This window comes from Oryzias latipes (genome assembly GCF_053564925.1).
Source record: "Oryzias latipes strain Hd-rR chromosome 1 unlocalized genomic scaffold, Olatipes_Hd-rR_3.1 chr1_Y".
In the NCBI taxonomy this organism is placed as follows: Eukaryota; Metazoa; Chordata; class Actinopteri; order Beloniformes; family Adrianichthyidae; genus Oryzias; species Oryzias latipes.
Genome location: NW_027616335.1, coordinates 4,546,501 through 4,563,105, shown reverse-complemented (window position 1 = coordinate 4,563,105; position 16,605 = coordinate 4,546,501).

The following is a 16,605-nucleotide window of genomic DNA, read 5'->3' as shown; positions in this document are numbered from 1 at the left end:
ATGACCTGTTATTACAGCAGTGGGTGGACTGATAGGAAGGCCGCTGAAGTCCTGACTCTGTTTTTTCCTCCCTCAGAGAGGAAAATAATAAAAAAGAAACCCTTCCATTTAAAAAGAAAATCCCAGATATGTATGAACCCTTTTTTAAAAGTACTTCAAAATGTAAGACTTCTAAATGTTTTATTTGGTTTGTTTATATTTTATTTTTGTAACAATCTTTACTTTTTTAGTTTGATTTTCTTTAAAAAAAAATCTTTTATGCTCTAAAAGATTAAGTTTGTCCTAAGAATTTTTTTTTAACGATTACCTTTTATTATAACAAAGAGCAATAATGACAATCTGCATAAAAAAATAATAATAACAAAACACCCATTTAACAATGGTACATTCTTTTTTTTCATTTTTGGATTACACTTTGCATCCATTCTTCTGTGTGTGTGTGTGTGTGTGTGTGCATACTGTGTGAGGCTCGGGGCAGCGTAGAGAAAGTGAAGGCATCTTGTTTGCATTGGAAGCTCCAGGGGTTGGTGGGGATGCAAAGTCCTGACGGTTGACTTGCTTCAAACTCGGCCCAGTTTACATAACTGAAGCAGCTCACTTCTTTGGGAGCTGCCGTTAAATCAATGTCTGCCCTCCACAGTCGCTCTCCATGAACATGAGGAGATCAAAAGAAGAAACACCTGTCATATATCTATAGAATCTGTCAATAGTTTGCAAAAAACAAATATCTCAGGGCCTTACAGCATGTATGTTTTAGTCAAGTTTTCTGTGTGGAGGAATTTATAGGCTGTAGGGATGCAATAATTTTTTAGGTTAGGTTTTAGGTTTTGGGGGCTTATTTTGTGCACAGTCAAAACATTTCAGTAACCAAACCATTCCAGTGATGTTACTGTTTGAAATTTAGATTCGGATTTGTTACTTGGAATGTTTATGAAAAAAGAAGGGTTTATGAAAAAAAATGTGGCTGTTAGACAATGGCTTTAGTTTTTCAGAATTTATATTTTATTTTTTAATGAATTTATTTGGTTCAGTGGCAGTAAATCCAACCATCAAGCTTCACATTTTCTCTGAGATTTGGTTTCTGTGCCAAGCATTAGGACCAAACAACTCTAATTTTGTCTTTACTTCCTTATTTGTTTAGCTGCAGTTTAGTGAATCTCCACTATAAAGTCTCATAAAGTGTGGCTTCCACACATTTAACATGCTCAGTTAGACCTTTAAGATCAGATATGAAGCACTCAATTATAGTTATCTTGGCATTTTACGACCAAACTTTGGGTCGCATTTTTTGTTTTACTCTTTTATTTATTTTAAAATGCTTCAACGACCTTTTCCACATAAACGGGAAGCAACAATTTATCTGTCTGTCATTGAAATGCTTCAGACCAGTTAACTGCTTAAGTTTTTGCTCTTTCTGAACGTCTGGGCAGCAGCTAATAATCATCAGTTTGTTTTGCTTCTGTAAATCTTGTAAAGGCATTTATTAACTTCTGGTTAATGCCCATGCGTTGCTGTAATGACTTTATGTTTTTAAAACTGCAGGATTGTAACCCAAGGGTGCTTCACTGAGGTCTGCGGGGAAAACACCACTGTGGCAGGATATGTGGTGTACTAAGAAGCTCACGTCATTTGTAAGTCTGAAGTATTTAACTCTAACTTCAGGTCTAGTCTTCCGTCTCAACATTTATGTTTAAAAGGAATATTTCCTCATCATAAACTACTGGAAACATAACAAAGGCAGCTGGTGTTTCTGGATCTCCAAAATAAAAGCATCATAAATAGAACTTTTGTTTTGACATTTGACTGATGTCCTGTGCTGAGAGATAAAAAAAAAAGATTGTGTTTGCAGTCTTAAACCTTAAGTCTTAAGCTTGATTATTGTTTAAACGTAGTAAAAATGTTATATTTGAAGAGCCAAATAAAAAAAAGTCAAGTCTCAAGTGACTCTTCATGCAAGACCTAAGTGTGACTCATGTCCAAGTCGCCATTTCTGGAAGTTTAAAAGTGATTAAAAGGTAACAAAAAGGTTTATTTCTAGTTTTGATCTATTTGTAAAATGTGTTGCTACGTTTGAATGTAATCTTCCATTTTTATCGGTATCTGTAGTAGTTTACGGATCCGGTTCATTCTCTGACTAACAGTGTGACTCACCCTTTGCCTGATCGCGACAGTAATTCACTTCTGCAGTGTAGCACAGCTCACAATTAAAAGTTATGCCTCGTTGCAAATGTCAGTGCATCTGTGTCAGTTGGTGCTCTGTTAGGATCTGTGTGTCAACACCTCATAGATGTCTCAGCCTGCACAGAGCAAAGGCAGCCACACATGAGAATTTTTTTACCCATGCCTGCACCTGAAAGGAGCCTGGGTTTCACAATAGACTTGCATGTTAGGGTGGCCGTGGAGGTTGAGCACCATCCTTATTTTGTTCTACTTCATTAACACGGATTCATTTCTGTCTGTGCGTCTGCTGTCTCAACACCAAAGCGGAGAGGAGCAAAGCAGGGAGGTTTTTTTGGCTCTGTGTTTCCCATGAATCAAAGCTTTGCTGTCTTGTCTTTTGAGCAACGCACTATAACTCATTCCGTGTGTGGGCGCAAAATGGCACGCAACTTGTTGAACAAAGGGATGACATTTGTGTGCTTTTCTTTTAAAACACCTTTTGTGAATGAAACGTTCCTCCAGTTATTTTAAATTTCCTATTGCGATGCTTAAAAAGAATGAGAACTTTCCCATGTTTGCCCTGTAAATGTAGAACTTTTCTAATCAACTTTACAAGTGTTTTTGGTTCTCCCATGTCATCCAGCTTTACAAAGACAGAATAAAAAGTTAAAAGGTGGAAATAACTTCAAATGTAACCAGTCGGTTTTGGTTTAAAGAGACTGAGAAATAAAGTGTAGTGTAAAATGAAAAAAGCATCAAAAAATGTAATCATCAGCGTTGAAAGTGCTGCCTGAAAGGTAAAGAAAGTGACTTTTTCTTTTTTGAAGCAACAAAGTCGCTAAACCAGAAACTGCTTTCTAGTTCAAGCCAGGAAAGGAAAGGGTAACTATGCCCTCAGCAACAGGCGTTAAAGTGACCACTTTCGTTGAAAAGTCTTTGAAAACAGGCTTCATGCACTGCTGTGCACGTGTCTATGACCATTTTCTGGCTCTGTTTATTAAATTAACCCTAGATCACCACTCGTATTATATTTGATACGTGTGTTTCTGAGACCCCAATCTCATTAGCATATAATCCAAACTTTTCTTAAAAACCCATCGTGTATGTTACTTGGTACATGTTTTCTGTCCTGTAGTTCATCATCATTCCACTAGGGGCAGTACAAGGGCTTTTCCTGTCCATGTCTGAATGGCTGCTTCCATGAAATCTCAAAAACACTTTTGTGATGATAACTTTTACAATTTCATAGTGAGAACAACTCATCTAATGTCATTCTGCTTTTTTCTTTTTAAAACGACCATTCGCTGTATTTAAAGAATGCACATTTGTTGATAAATGCTTTATAATACAGTGACAGTATGTTAAAAATGTGGTTTAAATTGAAGTCAGTGCGTGAATTAAGTGTTTTTTTCCTGAACAAGCATGTCAATATTTTTGTGTATTACACTAACATTTTTATGAGCAAAAACGTAACAAATCATCGACCAAATCAAAATTGATAGAATTTATGTCATAATTTTTTAAAATGATTTTATTAAAGATAAAGAAAGAAAATATCTCAAATTAAAAAAATATGAATTTTATGTCAGTTCTTTGATGTAAAGGGCTTGACAGGATTAAAATAAGCTGTTTATGGGTTAGAAAACTGATTATGCATAACTTCTGAACAAATGCACGGCCAGCTCAATATCTTGTACGTCTACTCTGTTCATTCGGGGGTTCAACACAAAGCTTTTGTTTGCCATTGCTGACAAGCTTTCAGCGCCACCCAAATCCTCTGACTTCCAAACAGGAAGACAGGTATTCATGCAGCCTCTGAGCACAGTGTTGTGTTTTCTCAGCTGACATTTCTTTTTTAAGGAGGCAGATGAAGCACTTGTGGAAAAGCCTTTGGCTTGGAATACAAATGTTTGTCGTTATTTGATGTTCACCCAGGTTTCTTTTTCAGTACAAGAAGGAGGAAGAATTTTTGTTCATAGAAGTTCTAAAGACTCATGGAGTAGTGTTGAGAATAAATCAAATACAAAGTCAAGGATCTGAGTTGATTGAAGTCCTTGTTTCTTCTCACAAACATTAGCAGTGGACAGAGGAGTCTTGTTGTCAGTTTGCTTCAGTTCAGTGCAAAATTTGTAATATGACCATATCAAATATGTGCTTTACAGGTTTGCAAAAAGTAATTAGTTTTCATCAGCCTGGAGAGTTTTTGTACTGATTACAGAAAAGCCACTTCCCTTTTCCTGAATCTGTCATTTTAGATTTGCTTGTGTAAACAGCCTGTTTTTTCTGCTCCATTACAAAAGATACTACCTGGTTAAATAAATGATATATTTATATAACACTTTTCTACCTTCCTTGAAGGCCCAAAGCACTTTATAGTCTCAGTCACATTCACACACACATTCACACTCTGTTAACTTACGGTGGCGCCAACCTCCAACCACCACGAGCAATGTGGGGTTCAGTGTCTTCTCCAAGGAAGGACACTTCAACACACAACGGGACCCTAAGGGCCTTGTCACACAGCCATTATGTACATTTGCACATTTTCCATGTATGAAATCTCTGTCTTACGGGATACTTGCTTGATCTATGTAATTCATATGTGTTTCTTGCCTTTATCATTTGTCGATGTGTGCAGATGTCTGTCGAGGGTTTCGGCCAATGGGTCTTTATGTAAATTTGGTTTTGAGCAGTTCAAAATTTTGGGTCGGTTGAGAATTACGCATGTGTATTAAAGTTTATATGAAATTATTGCGTAAAACTTATGCAATAGTATATGCAGATGCAAATTTGTGTAATTCCACGACTGTAAAGGCCTGTTCACACCGGGACAAATTTCGCGCGTGATATTCGGCGACGTTTAACGCTTCGTGACTAAACAAAGGGCACCAATGTGAGTGTGCACACCGACGCGAAAAACGCCACGCGTAAAAGTGTCGTTTTTTTTAAAACGTCTCGGGTTCGTTTTTTTGGTTTGACGCACCACGTCAAAAACAATACGACCAATGAGAATGCCGCTTTTGCACACGTGTCTGGCGCTTCTGAAGTTACAGTAAAACACAACTTGGGGGCGCTTAAAAACAAAACTGTCTTGCCGAGCACACATACGTAACGGCGAAGAAGATATACGGCAGGTAGCATCTACACTGCCGTGAAGAAATAAGACAAAAAAGTCGAACTCACTGACGGACATTCTAAAATATCCCCGAAAACGCTCATGATGCATTTTCAGCTCTTGTACCAGTCGATAAAACTCCCCATGTTCTACTCTCCTCGTAACAATGGGATGTACCCAAAATCGGCGTCTTTTCCGGCGTCTTTCATCATTCAACAGAACAATAATTTCTTTGTTTATGTTCTTCTTTCTTCTTGCTTCTTTCTTCTTTCTATATGTTGTATGATTCTGACAAGCGCGTAAATACTTGCTCTCTTCTTCTGAGTGAAAAGTGAGTTTAAGAAGCGTAAAGTTGCGCAGCGCCACCTTGTGTACAGGGGGTATTTCTGTTTTACATTAAGCGCCATCTAATGTCAGGGAATGAATTTGCATACTCACTCGGCTCATCGTCAGCGAAAATTGCCTGGGTGTGAACACAAAAAACGTGGCGAAAAACGCTGGCGAATAACGTGCGCCGATATTCGTCCCGGTGTGTACGGGCCTTTAGTGTTCCACGTATGTCTAATGGAGTTTTCACACATGTACCAACCAATATATATATATATACATATAGGTGGGGGTTTTGTTTGTTATTTTGGCCTCTGTTCACCCTGAAGTCTTTTTGCTTCACTTTTAGTTCTTTTCGTTTTTTTTATTCCTTTGTAAATAAATGTGTTAATCTTTGTATAGAGAAAATTCTTTTGTTTTTTTTGTTAATTTAAATTTGGTGACAAAACCATTACTTTTTACATTATGCTCTTCTAGGGCCCCTAGACTTAAAAGGGGCGTAAAACAGATGAAGCATTTTATTGCAAAAAACAATAAGCTGTGACTATTGTATTTCATGCTCTGCAGTATATCATGCAATGGGGGGAGCATGACATTTCTAAAGCATGGCTGGCTCCGTGGGAACCACTCGAGAAGCGCGTGCTACAGGAAAACACTGCTGCTTTAGTGAGCTCGGATCCATCGGGCAGGAACTGCAGAGTCTTGCGGGCGATGAGGGCCTCAATAAACACTCCAGTGGGCCGGAGTGGTCTTCTGCTGGGGACTTGACGTGCTGCGGGGCAAGTAGCGACTTTCTGATGACAGACAGAATTTGCGCTCAGTGTATTTAAACACGCATGTGCAGCGACGTATGTATCAGAGGATGTTCGATTGGCCGTTCTGCATGTCAATCAGGTCATGTACTTCTTGGTGAGGATTTTAATTTACTGACAGATTTTTTTGAAATATATTTTTATTTGTTTTGGTTATTTATCTTTGCTGGCCTGCGATCTACCCTCATTTCCTTGAAGATCGACCGGTTGATCACGACTGACTGACACTCTGACTAAACGACTTTACGTAGTGTTAAATGTGGTACATTCATAATAGATCTGTGAAAATTTCACGTAATTTCAGAACTTTTCTCACTTTTTCTACGTATATTCACGTATGGCCAATTGTCATTCTTGTAAAATGCCCAAAATGTGTTTAGTGGCTGTGTCCCACGGCCTTAACCTGCGATTTTCCGACCAGAGGTGAACCGCTCTACCTCTGCACCGTTACAAACGTGAAGAGCAGCTAACCTTTATGGATTTTAGAAAAGCCAAGATTCATAAAATCCACATTTTTTTGTGCAAACATAGAATATATAAACTCTAACTAGAAAATCAGTCTAACAGTCATGAGTTAGAAAGTAAATGTTTCAGTAGAAAACATTAGAAAACGAGGGGTGTTGTTTAAGCGAGCAAGGACAGCCAGGTTGATTATGGGCAGAATTAAGCTATTTTTACTCTTCATTCAATTCTACCTTGATTTTTTTTTTACTCCCAAATATATATTTACAGTGCAGGCAAGAAGGATTTTTTTTTGACCAACTCTCAGCATAAAAAAACAACACCATTCATTGCTTTATTGCCTAGCAACTGCTAAAGAGACCTCAGCATCTAGAACAGAGCTGTTTTTCACTGTTTGTTAGATCATATTAGGCCTGTTTAGAAAAAAAGGCCTTCTTTTTGTCTGTTTTTTTTGGAAGATTTCGAGAGCTAAATGAGCCAGGTGGTGGCTTATTTTTTAAGCCCCTAAGCTCTTATCTTCCAGGACGACTTGAGTTGGGGGGATTCAGGCATGAGCACTGCTGCAGGATGCGATGCAGAACAGTCCACTTGTGCGAGCAGCAAGAGCCCGTTGTGAGGCTGGGCTGCGCAAAGGGAGGTTGTCCCTGTGACTCAGGCTTGCATGGTAACTGGCCAAGAAAGAAAGAGAAAGAAATCTAGGTTGGTATGCTGTTTCTTTCCAGTGCCACCTGTGTGTCTGTTACAGCGGGATTTGTACCTCCTCAATCACTGACACTCCTGGATTATCTGTTCTTAAAGGAAAAGGCCAATACAAGCCACATCTTGTGTGCAAGCAATCAGGTGTTCACACAACATGTCTTCCCCTTTGTGGATAGAGTCTGCTGAAGAGCTGCTACCAGTGTAATTACTGCAATTACCTGCTGAAGAATGTTTTCTCAGTGTAACTCTTCACATTTGTAAGTTTATTACATTGATCTCAAAGCCCCCCTGAAGCCAAATTGTATTTCTATTTGGAGCACCTTGACATAGAGGTGAATTTAGCCTCTGTAGCTTGGCAGGTTGCTTCATAAGCAGCCTTTGTGGTATTGTTGGAAAGTGTTGTGGGCTTGGGTTTATCAGACAGTCAAACACAGGGTAAAGGTTGGCTGGCTGTTGAAGACAGAAAAACACTTAAGTAGTGCTGATAATCAAAGTCTCATCTGGATTCTCACTGCAGGTGACTCGACATTACAAAAAAAAAGTACCGGTGATGGAGACAAAACCACCCTTTGACCCCTGACAATGTCATTTACTAAAGCTCTTATCTTTACTCTTAACTGCATTAAATTATTATCTAAATCTAAACTATTTTAGGAAAACAGAAAGAGAAAAAAAGTCAAGAAAACAAACCAAAACTTGCTGATTTTTTCTAAACCAGCAATCAAAATAAAGCTTTATAGTTAATTAGTAATATGTACTAAATAGTATTAAGATATTAAATAGTATTAATAGTATTAAGAAAAATGAGCAAAGTTTTACAGTGAGGAACAATCATCTGGATTGGAGAGTAGTTTAGTAGCTAGCTAATCACTAATTATTACTCATTTGTGACTCATGACTTGTTTTTAGTAAACTACTTATAACTTATTAAAATTGTTATTATAATATTATTAATAATAAGGTACAAAAATACTTTTCAGGCCATGAGGAATAGGTTTGGTAGGTAATTATGACCCTTTAAGTAACTCATAAATCACTTTTTTTCTAAAGAAATGTATTATTAGTTGACTATTTAAAACAATACACTGCATGAAACCGTGGAGTAAACAATACTTTAACAAGATTTTTTTTATAGTTTCTTTGATTGACCTTTTCTCTTATTTTCAAAACAAAAAATAAAATAGTTAAATAAACATAATGAAAAGAAACTGATAAAGCGCTCAGAAAAGGTGTGAGTAGAAGAAAATCTTAATTAAACACAAGAAGCATCACGATACCAAAGTCATGATTGTCTGTACATTCTCTTATTAGGCCTTTCATTTTTTGGCACGTTCTCAACACTTTTTAGTCAACTTATTGTTTGTTTTTGATACAAATCTGATCTACTGCTGGTTTGTTTATCTAAAGAAACAAAAAAATATTATAAAACTGTTAACAAAGTTTAAATATAGGAAAATAGTTACATTTGTTGATTTATAAAAGTAAGCCAATGTAATTTAACATTTGATATGTGGTGGACTTCTGTACTTGAATTCTGTGGATTTTACAAGAATAAAGATTAAGTGTATTTTACCATCAGCTCTTTAAGATCTTAGTAAAGGTGCCAAAGTAACAAATATTGAGACAAATGGATAGCTAAACAGAATACCAGTTTATGCTATTTGCTTGAAACGTCTGCCATGTCTGAGAACACTAACGTTTCTTGGTTTCCACGCGTAGGCGAGATGAGCATTGTATCTTCTTTCAAAACAGCTTGTGCTGCTGGTACGTGAATGTTCTGTTGTCAAACAAGTTATTCTGGATTAGTTGACAAAAGACTTTGTGAATCCATCTATAACTTTATACCGACTACCTCCATGGTGAGTTAAAACTTAGATTAAATCTGCAGATTTGCTGGTGTGTACAACATCACCATAAAGGAAGAATTACAGATGGAATCCATTTCTAAATTGTGTGCAAGTGTTGGGTTTGCATGCCCAAGTGCACACGCTCCGGTTGGTTTGGATTGTGTGTGAGTTTGAGGCAGTGCTCACAGGCTGGTAAACTTGAGCAATTACTCTCCATCATGCAGAAAAATAGTTACAGATGCACTTTGGCATGGCGATGGGTGTGCACGTGTCAGGAATTAAAGACAGAAAGAGAATTTGTCCAGAAACAGACAGGTTCCACCAGCTCACATGCTCAGACGTCTTCACACCGAAGAGGAGGGGAAGTTCTCACACCTTCTAATAGAAAAACAGGCTTGTTTGAGATCCCACCCTCCCTAACATCCACTGCTTTATTGATTTGTTTGTGTATCAGCTTTTTTGTTTGGGACACCATTTGAATGGACTGACGGATTTGCACACCAAATGTTCTCCCATTGTGGTGTTTTGCATGCTGTGCGGCTGGCCCTCAACCTGGCACCATTCATCAGGGAAGCTCTTTTTCCCTGGCTGAGTTGGTCCCCGAGCTAAACCACTGTGGACAATGTACAACCCAGAAAAAGAGGCAGAGAAGCTAAAGTGCCCAAACCCTGGCAACCACTTTATCCGTCCAAAACCTTCCAAAGTGAGAAAAAGCTTTTTTTTTTTTTTTTTAAGAAAAACACTTTTATTAAGAATGCTTCTCCCAACAGGATCTGTACATCTGTTTGTACAAAAAAACGTATCTGCTTACAGAAAAATGCACGTGTAAAAGCCATATGATATTCTGTTACTAAACATAAACCATTAGCAAATATTTGCGATCTTTTTAGGTTATTTAAAGTGCAAAATTACACAAGAAAAGATAATAATAGAGTAAATAGAGAAATAAAAAAAACATAAAAGGACAGCATCTGTGCAAATCCAGTTGCGCCACCTTTATGGGCAGATTAGATTTATGCAGAGATGATGATAACATTTTCTTTAGTTTCAATGCATTACTTTTAAAATTCAATGAAACTTAGGGAAAGGTTGAAAAACCTTTTTGGAAAAGATTACTTAAGATGGTGACAGCAGGATCTGCAATTTTTTCCATTCCTTTTTTACAATCAATCTGCAACAACTGTCCAGGTTTGGTGACATTAATTATTCTGTGTTCAGATGGCCTGCAATAGAACATATTCTTTTATTTTTTAGTGGTTAGGGCTAACAAGGTGAACAGTACCTTCTTGGGGCAACACTAGAAAGTGTTCTAACTGGGAACTTGTTTAATCTACTGGGAGGCTTGTATACCTCGTGAAAGCAATAATAGCATAGCTAAATGATCAGGGGCATTGATTTCTGTGACCTGAACCTGAGTAATGCTTTGCTACTGAACTTCTGTACCAGTCATAGTTTTTTTATGCACAGGGGTGTCAATTAGTGTATGTTGCACCAGGACACCCTATAGAGGTCAGTGATCGACTTTGTTGCTAACTAATTTGTCTTGAACACTCTGAAGAGAGGAGTGGAGCCTTCATCTGATCACCACCTGGTGGTGAGTTCGATTCCCAAACAGACTCTGTAGAGTCCATTTGCAACTTTCCCAAGTCTGTTTGAGACTCTGTTGGGACTCTTAAAGCCTCTGTAGGGACTCTGTAGAGTCTGTTTGGGAACGTCTGGCTCAACCCATAGACCATAGACAGAAAAGCCCTTTTATACCCACATCAAAAGAATCTGTAACCCTTGTGCTATCCTAGGCATTTTAACATTGGGAGTGGGGTCATCTAGACCCACTAGACAGTGCTTTGAACCTTTTTTCTTCAATGATTTGTGCTCTTCACTGGTGTCCATGGATTACATGAAATCTTTCCACCTTTATCCACCTTTGTCATTGTAGGGAGAACACGTCAATGTGAGGGTGGGGTCATCAAAGATAGCACAAGGGTTAACCAGGAACCCCGGCCTGCTGAAGGCATTATGTCAGACTGGACCAGAGAGAGGATGGATGGATGAATAAATGAATGGATTGATTGATGAATAGATAGATGAAAGGATAGTGGATCTATGGGTGAATGGTTGAATGGATTGATGAAGAACGGAGTTGGATGGATAAATAGATGAATGGCTGACAGGATGGATGGATGGAATAATGGATGAATGAATGGATGGATGGATAAATGGATGGATGAAAGGATGGTTGGATGGATGTAGTTTGTGTTTTATGGAATTAGATAAAATAAACAGAGATTTGTGTTGTAGTTAAAGCCTTTGGTGACTCTTTGTAACTCTTTCTTTGTAAAAGATATCAGAGATAAAACAGTTGGACATTTTACACTTTGACCTCTTTTAGCATAACTTGTTTTTGTTGTCACTAAAAACTGATAAACAGAGGCGTCCTGGCTGATAGGTGGGACCTCCATGCACTTGGGTATTGTTTGTTTCTCCTCGTGGCCACGGTCCCTCCTTCCTGGGCTCCGGCTCTGCTGCTGCCGTACAGCTGCCTGACCTGTTTCGCTGCTTCGTTTGTCATCTCCAATCACTTGCTTTTTGAGCAGCTCTGACAGACGGGGGTATTAGCTGCCTCTGTTTGGTGTTGAGAGCCGGGCTTCCCAGCTGAAAAGAGAAACTATGCAAGGACAGCATAGCAAAACATGTAGCAACACACAATGGCACACTCCTACCAATTCTGCTCAGGGTGCATATGTTAGGACTTCTCTGAGGTTCACCTTTCTCTTTTGTTTTGTTTTGTTGAACTTTTGTTCATCTTCTTTTAAAGCCAAGAAACTTTTCTCTTAGGCAGGAGGCCATAAAAATACTCAACTTTATGATCATTTGTCCTTATTTATGACCCAGTTGTGCAGGTATTAGAAAAAAGGAAAATTATTTTTTCTAACTATCATTAGTATCTTAATCTTTAATAATGTTTCTGCAACTTTCAAGACACTGTTTGGACAATTATAGTGTGGATTACTCAAAAAAAGGTGGAAAATTTTAAATAAAAACAAGGGCTGACACTCATTCCTGTCTTCATAAAGGCTTACGTTTTATCTCTCAGTAGTAGAAATGCAGCTGGCTATACCCATGGATTAAGAAAAGGAGAAGGTTTAAGCCCAGCACTTGTTCCAAACTAATTATTCATTATTTATGTCAGAAAGCAGTGTAACCAGTGCGCTGCAGTTAGATTCTGAATGTCCTTTTGTTCCCTTGGCGTCGGAGGGTTTGTGGAACTTGACTGGTGTGGGTACTTTGCGGTCTGCTGTGGTTTGGGGTTTAACAAGAACAGAAATGCAGCTTGCCATTCATGCATTAAGAGGCGCGTCTGATTCAAGTGTCAGATATGATGGAGTGGCTGCCTACGCTGCTAGTTTAAGCTTGCTATGGTTGAGCTGATGACTCCTCGTGTAGCATTTCTTCCCTTTACACGCAAACTAAATATGTTTCTAAATCCAGCTCATGCAGACGGGCCAGTTAAGCTAGATTTGAGAAGAAAACTTTCCTTACAAAACAGGTGAGAAAACAAAAACTCTGAAGGCAGGTAACGTTCTTTTAAAATGTACTGAATAGTGTTCAGTCAGGGATCGTGTGGCGTTTAAACGTGGCGTGGTCATTAGTGTGTCAGGGTCTGCAGCACAGGAGGGTTTGAGGAGACAACACGGCCTTTAAAAAAAAAAAAATACAGGCCACCCACGAGGAAAAACCACTAAAGGAATGCTTTTACAAAGATCTCTGCGTTTCTGCTGTCAGACCTACAGTATGTGTGTAGATCTGTGTTTGTCACCACATACCTCTGCAGGATGGAGGTGGAGTGCATGCTGATTTTTCCATGTAGTAGTGGCTCAGAGTCAGTGGATGCAGCCCCGATCTTGGATGCTGACAGATATTTCAGTGCGACCCCCCCCCCCACTTGAGTGTCAGCTGTGTTAATTCATACAAACAACTGAACAACAGTTGAGCAGTAATTGAATGACTCCTCCAAATGTATTTGTTTAAGCAAAGGTTTAATTGCTCATTTGGAAAGATGGAGCAGTCATTCCACCTCCCGCTCATTGCTGCCGGTTGCCTGATAAAACACTTGCAATGACGTCAGCAGAAAACTGTTACAAAACAACTGGTCAGAAAAAATATCATCTAAAGGAAGATTGAAAACATTTGTGTCTATGTTTGCCTATTTTTACAGGTTAGCACTTACCAAGGATAAATAAAAAACTAGACTTGATAGATCATAAAAACCAACTGAATGATCTTCTCCCTTTCATCATAATTACACAGACAGTGAGATTAGTGCATCCCAAGAAAAACCAATCAAATGTGTGCCAGATCTTATCAGGTTTGCTGTTGACAGCCTTTGCTCTCTGCATTTTGAAAATGATTGTTGTAATGTTTGGCAGCCGGCTCTGCCAGTGCTAACATGGAGAGATGGCGGTGAGACTGACGCATGTGCCGTGTCTCCAGCTGCATGTTTTGGCATGGAAAAGCTGCTTTGTGTTTTAATAAAGTTTGATAAAAGAAAACTATGAATCAAATTTTCCATGAAATAAAATGTCACAGCAACAAACATTTCCCGTCTTAGGTATTTTTATTTTTTTGATGATTCATTTTTGGGAAATAAATAAAATCTGAAGGATAAAGTGCACAAAAGAGATATTTATTTTCAGATACTTGAGAAGAATTTTTCCTTCAGAAATGCCGGATATGTTTACATTCTGTTATTTTTGGCTGTAGTGTGTTTCAGTGAAGAACCATTGCACGATGACAACCGGAATTTTCAGTCTAATGATAACTTTTCTTTTAGATTATTTCTTTCTGCTGCAAATTCGGTCGCAGAGTTAAAACGTCAATTTTTAATCTTGTTTCCAAATTTGCTTGATAATTTTTGTACATTTTTTTTCTTTTATTTATTGACACTGCAACAAATTATTTAATGCTTCCTTATGTCAGATCTGGTTATCAAAGGTTCTCTTAACCCTTGTGCTATCTTAGATGACCCCACCGTCACATTGACGTGTTCTCCCTACCATGACAAAGGTGGATAAACGTGGAAAGTAGGCCTGCACGATTTTAGAAAAACCTGCGATATGCGATATCAGTGTTTGAAACTGCGGTGACGGTATGACTTGCGATAAATGGAAAAATAGAAAAGCAAAAATACCAATACATTTTGGTTTCAGTGTGAGTTTTATTCAAATAATTCAACACAACTTAAATTAACGTCCAAGTATGTACCATAGAACTTGCCAAAACTATGATGAATGATTACAAAAAATTTATATAGATGCCCAGGAATAAAATAGGTTGGTGTCTCCTACATTTCCATTTTACTGCAAGTGTTATTAAATAAGTCAACATAACTTAAAATCCAAGTCTTTTTCAAAAAGGAGAAAAAGTTAAGACCTATAGCTGTGGCCAAAACATAAATGAACAATGAAGAAAAAAGATAGAGGCCCACAACTTAAACGTGACCTAGTACGAACTAGGGCTGCACGATATGAGGAAAACTTGCGATATTAGTGATCAATATTGCGATAACGATATAATTTGCAGTAAATAAACAAATAGAAAAATAAACAAAAACATCATTCCCATTTCATTGCAACAGTTTAAAAATTATACTCCAAATGACCCTCGTCGACACGGGGGACAAACATCTAACATAATAGGACTCCATCTGATTGGTCAACAATGGGAAGGCGTCCATCTGATTGGTCAAGGCATAAAGGGATTTATTTGATTCGTTAAATGCTTCAAGCTGCTAGAAGATTGTTTTAACACATTTTGGGTTTGCGATTTATTGCGATATTCGCCGTCTTTTGCGATATGCATATTGCAGAGCTGGATATTGCGATAACGATAAATTTGCGGTATATTGTGCAGGCCTAGTGGAAAGATTTCATGTAATCCATGGACACCAGTGAAGAGCACAAATCATTGAAGAAAAAAGGTTCAGAGCACTGTCTAGTGGGTCTAGATGACCCCACTCCCAATGTTAAAATGCCTAGGATAGCACAAGGGTTACATTCTATAAACTTACTTTGAATGTGAGCTGTTGTTTAAACCATTATTAGCTTAACAAGTTTTGAATTAATGCATTTAAATGTTTTTTTTTGTCACTTTAAACATTTTTTAATACAATTTATTGTACTTTAATTTAAGTTGCTACAGCGAAAAGAACGTTTTCTGAGCTAGTTATATCCTGGTGAGAACCTTTAAAAACATGTTGCTTTTAAAGCTGATCTGAATGTTTTTAAATATAAATGTACATTGTTTTCCCTAAGTGTCGGCATTTAAAAAATAAAGTAAAAAGGTTACTATATAGTTGCAATTCTATTTTTTCATATCCTTTCCATAATTATTATATATATTTCCCTTTAAGGATGCTTTCAAGTTCAAATAATTACAAAAAATCTAAAAATAAAAAATAACACAGAAAAAGGAAGATTCCAAAGCATTTAATAACTTTTATGTTTTCATACCGCATGGAGTAGGAGACGCCCTTTATCCACAGTACCCACCTGTACACATATCCCAGTGCCAGTTACTTCATCTTTTGGTTTGCATAAGTCTTTGTAGTCTCACGGCAAATGTGCGGAGCAAAACAAACCGAGGGCTGAGTCCATATTTGCAGTGATCAGGATGTGTGACACAGACTCTGACCCAAGAACCCAGCAAAGTTCATATGCGGCAAGACCTCAGGTTCCCCTGAACTGTAAACATCACGGTCGCACAGCCGTGCACCCGTGGTGGTGTGTGCGCTTGATGTGTGGAACTGGGGTGTAACTAAGTGCATTAGGACTGAAGTGAGTGCTGAGAGACAATGGGTGGGGACACGAATGGCTCACTGTCCATCAGCTGTCAATCAGCTTAACACTGGTGACACATCAGAAAAGCTTCACTTATCTCATCTGATAACTTTTCTGATCTTTGTTTAGCACAGAGTGCAGAATCACTTTGGCTAAATATTTACTGTGTGCAAAATCTATTCAAGTAACTTTTAAATGACAAAATAGATACTTTTATTCCAAATGAAAAACCCCGGGCATCCTGATTTTTTCCCCCTTTTTTCCTTTTTCCTTTAGCTAAATAGTCCTCAATTACAGAAAAATGTAAGAATTATTATTGCACACATTTATTTAAAAAATGTTGCAAT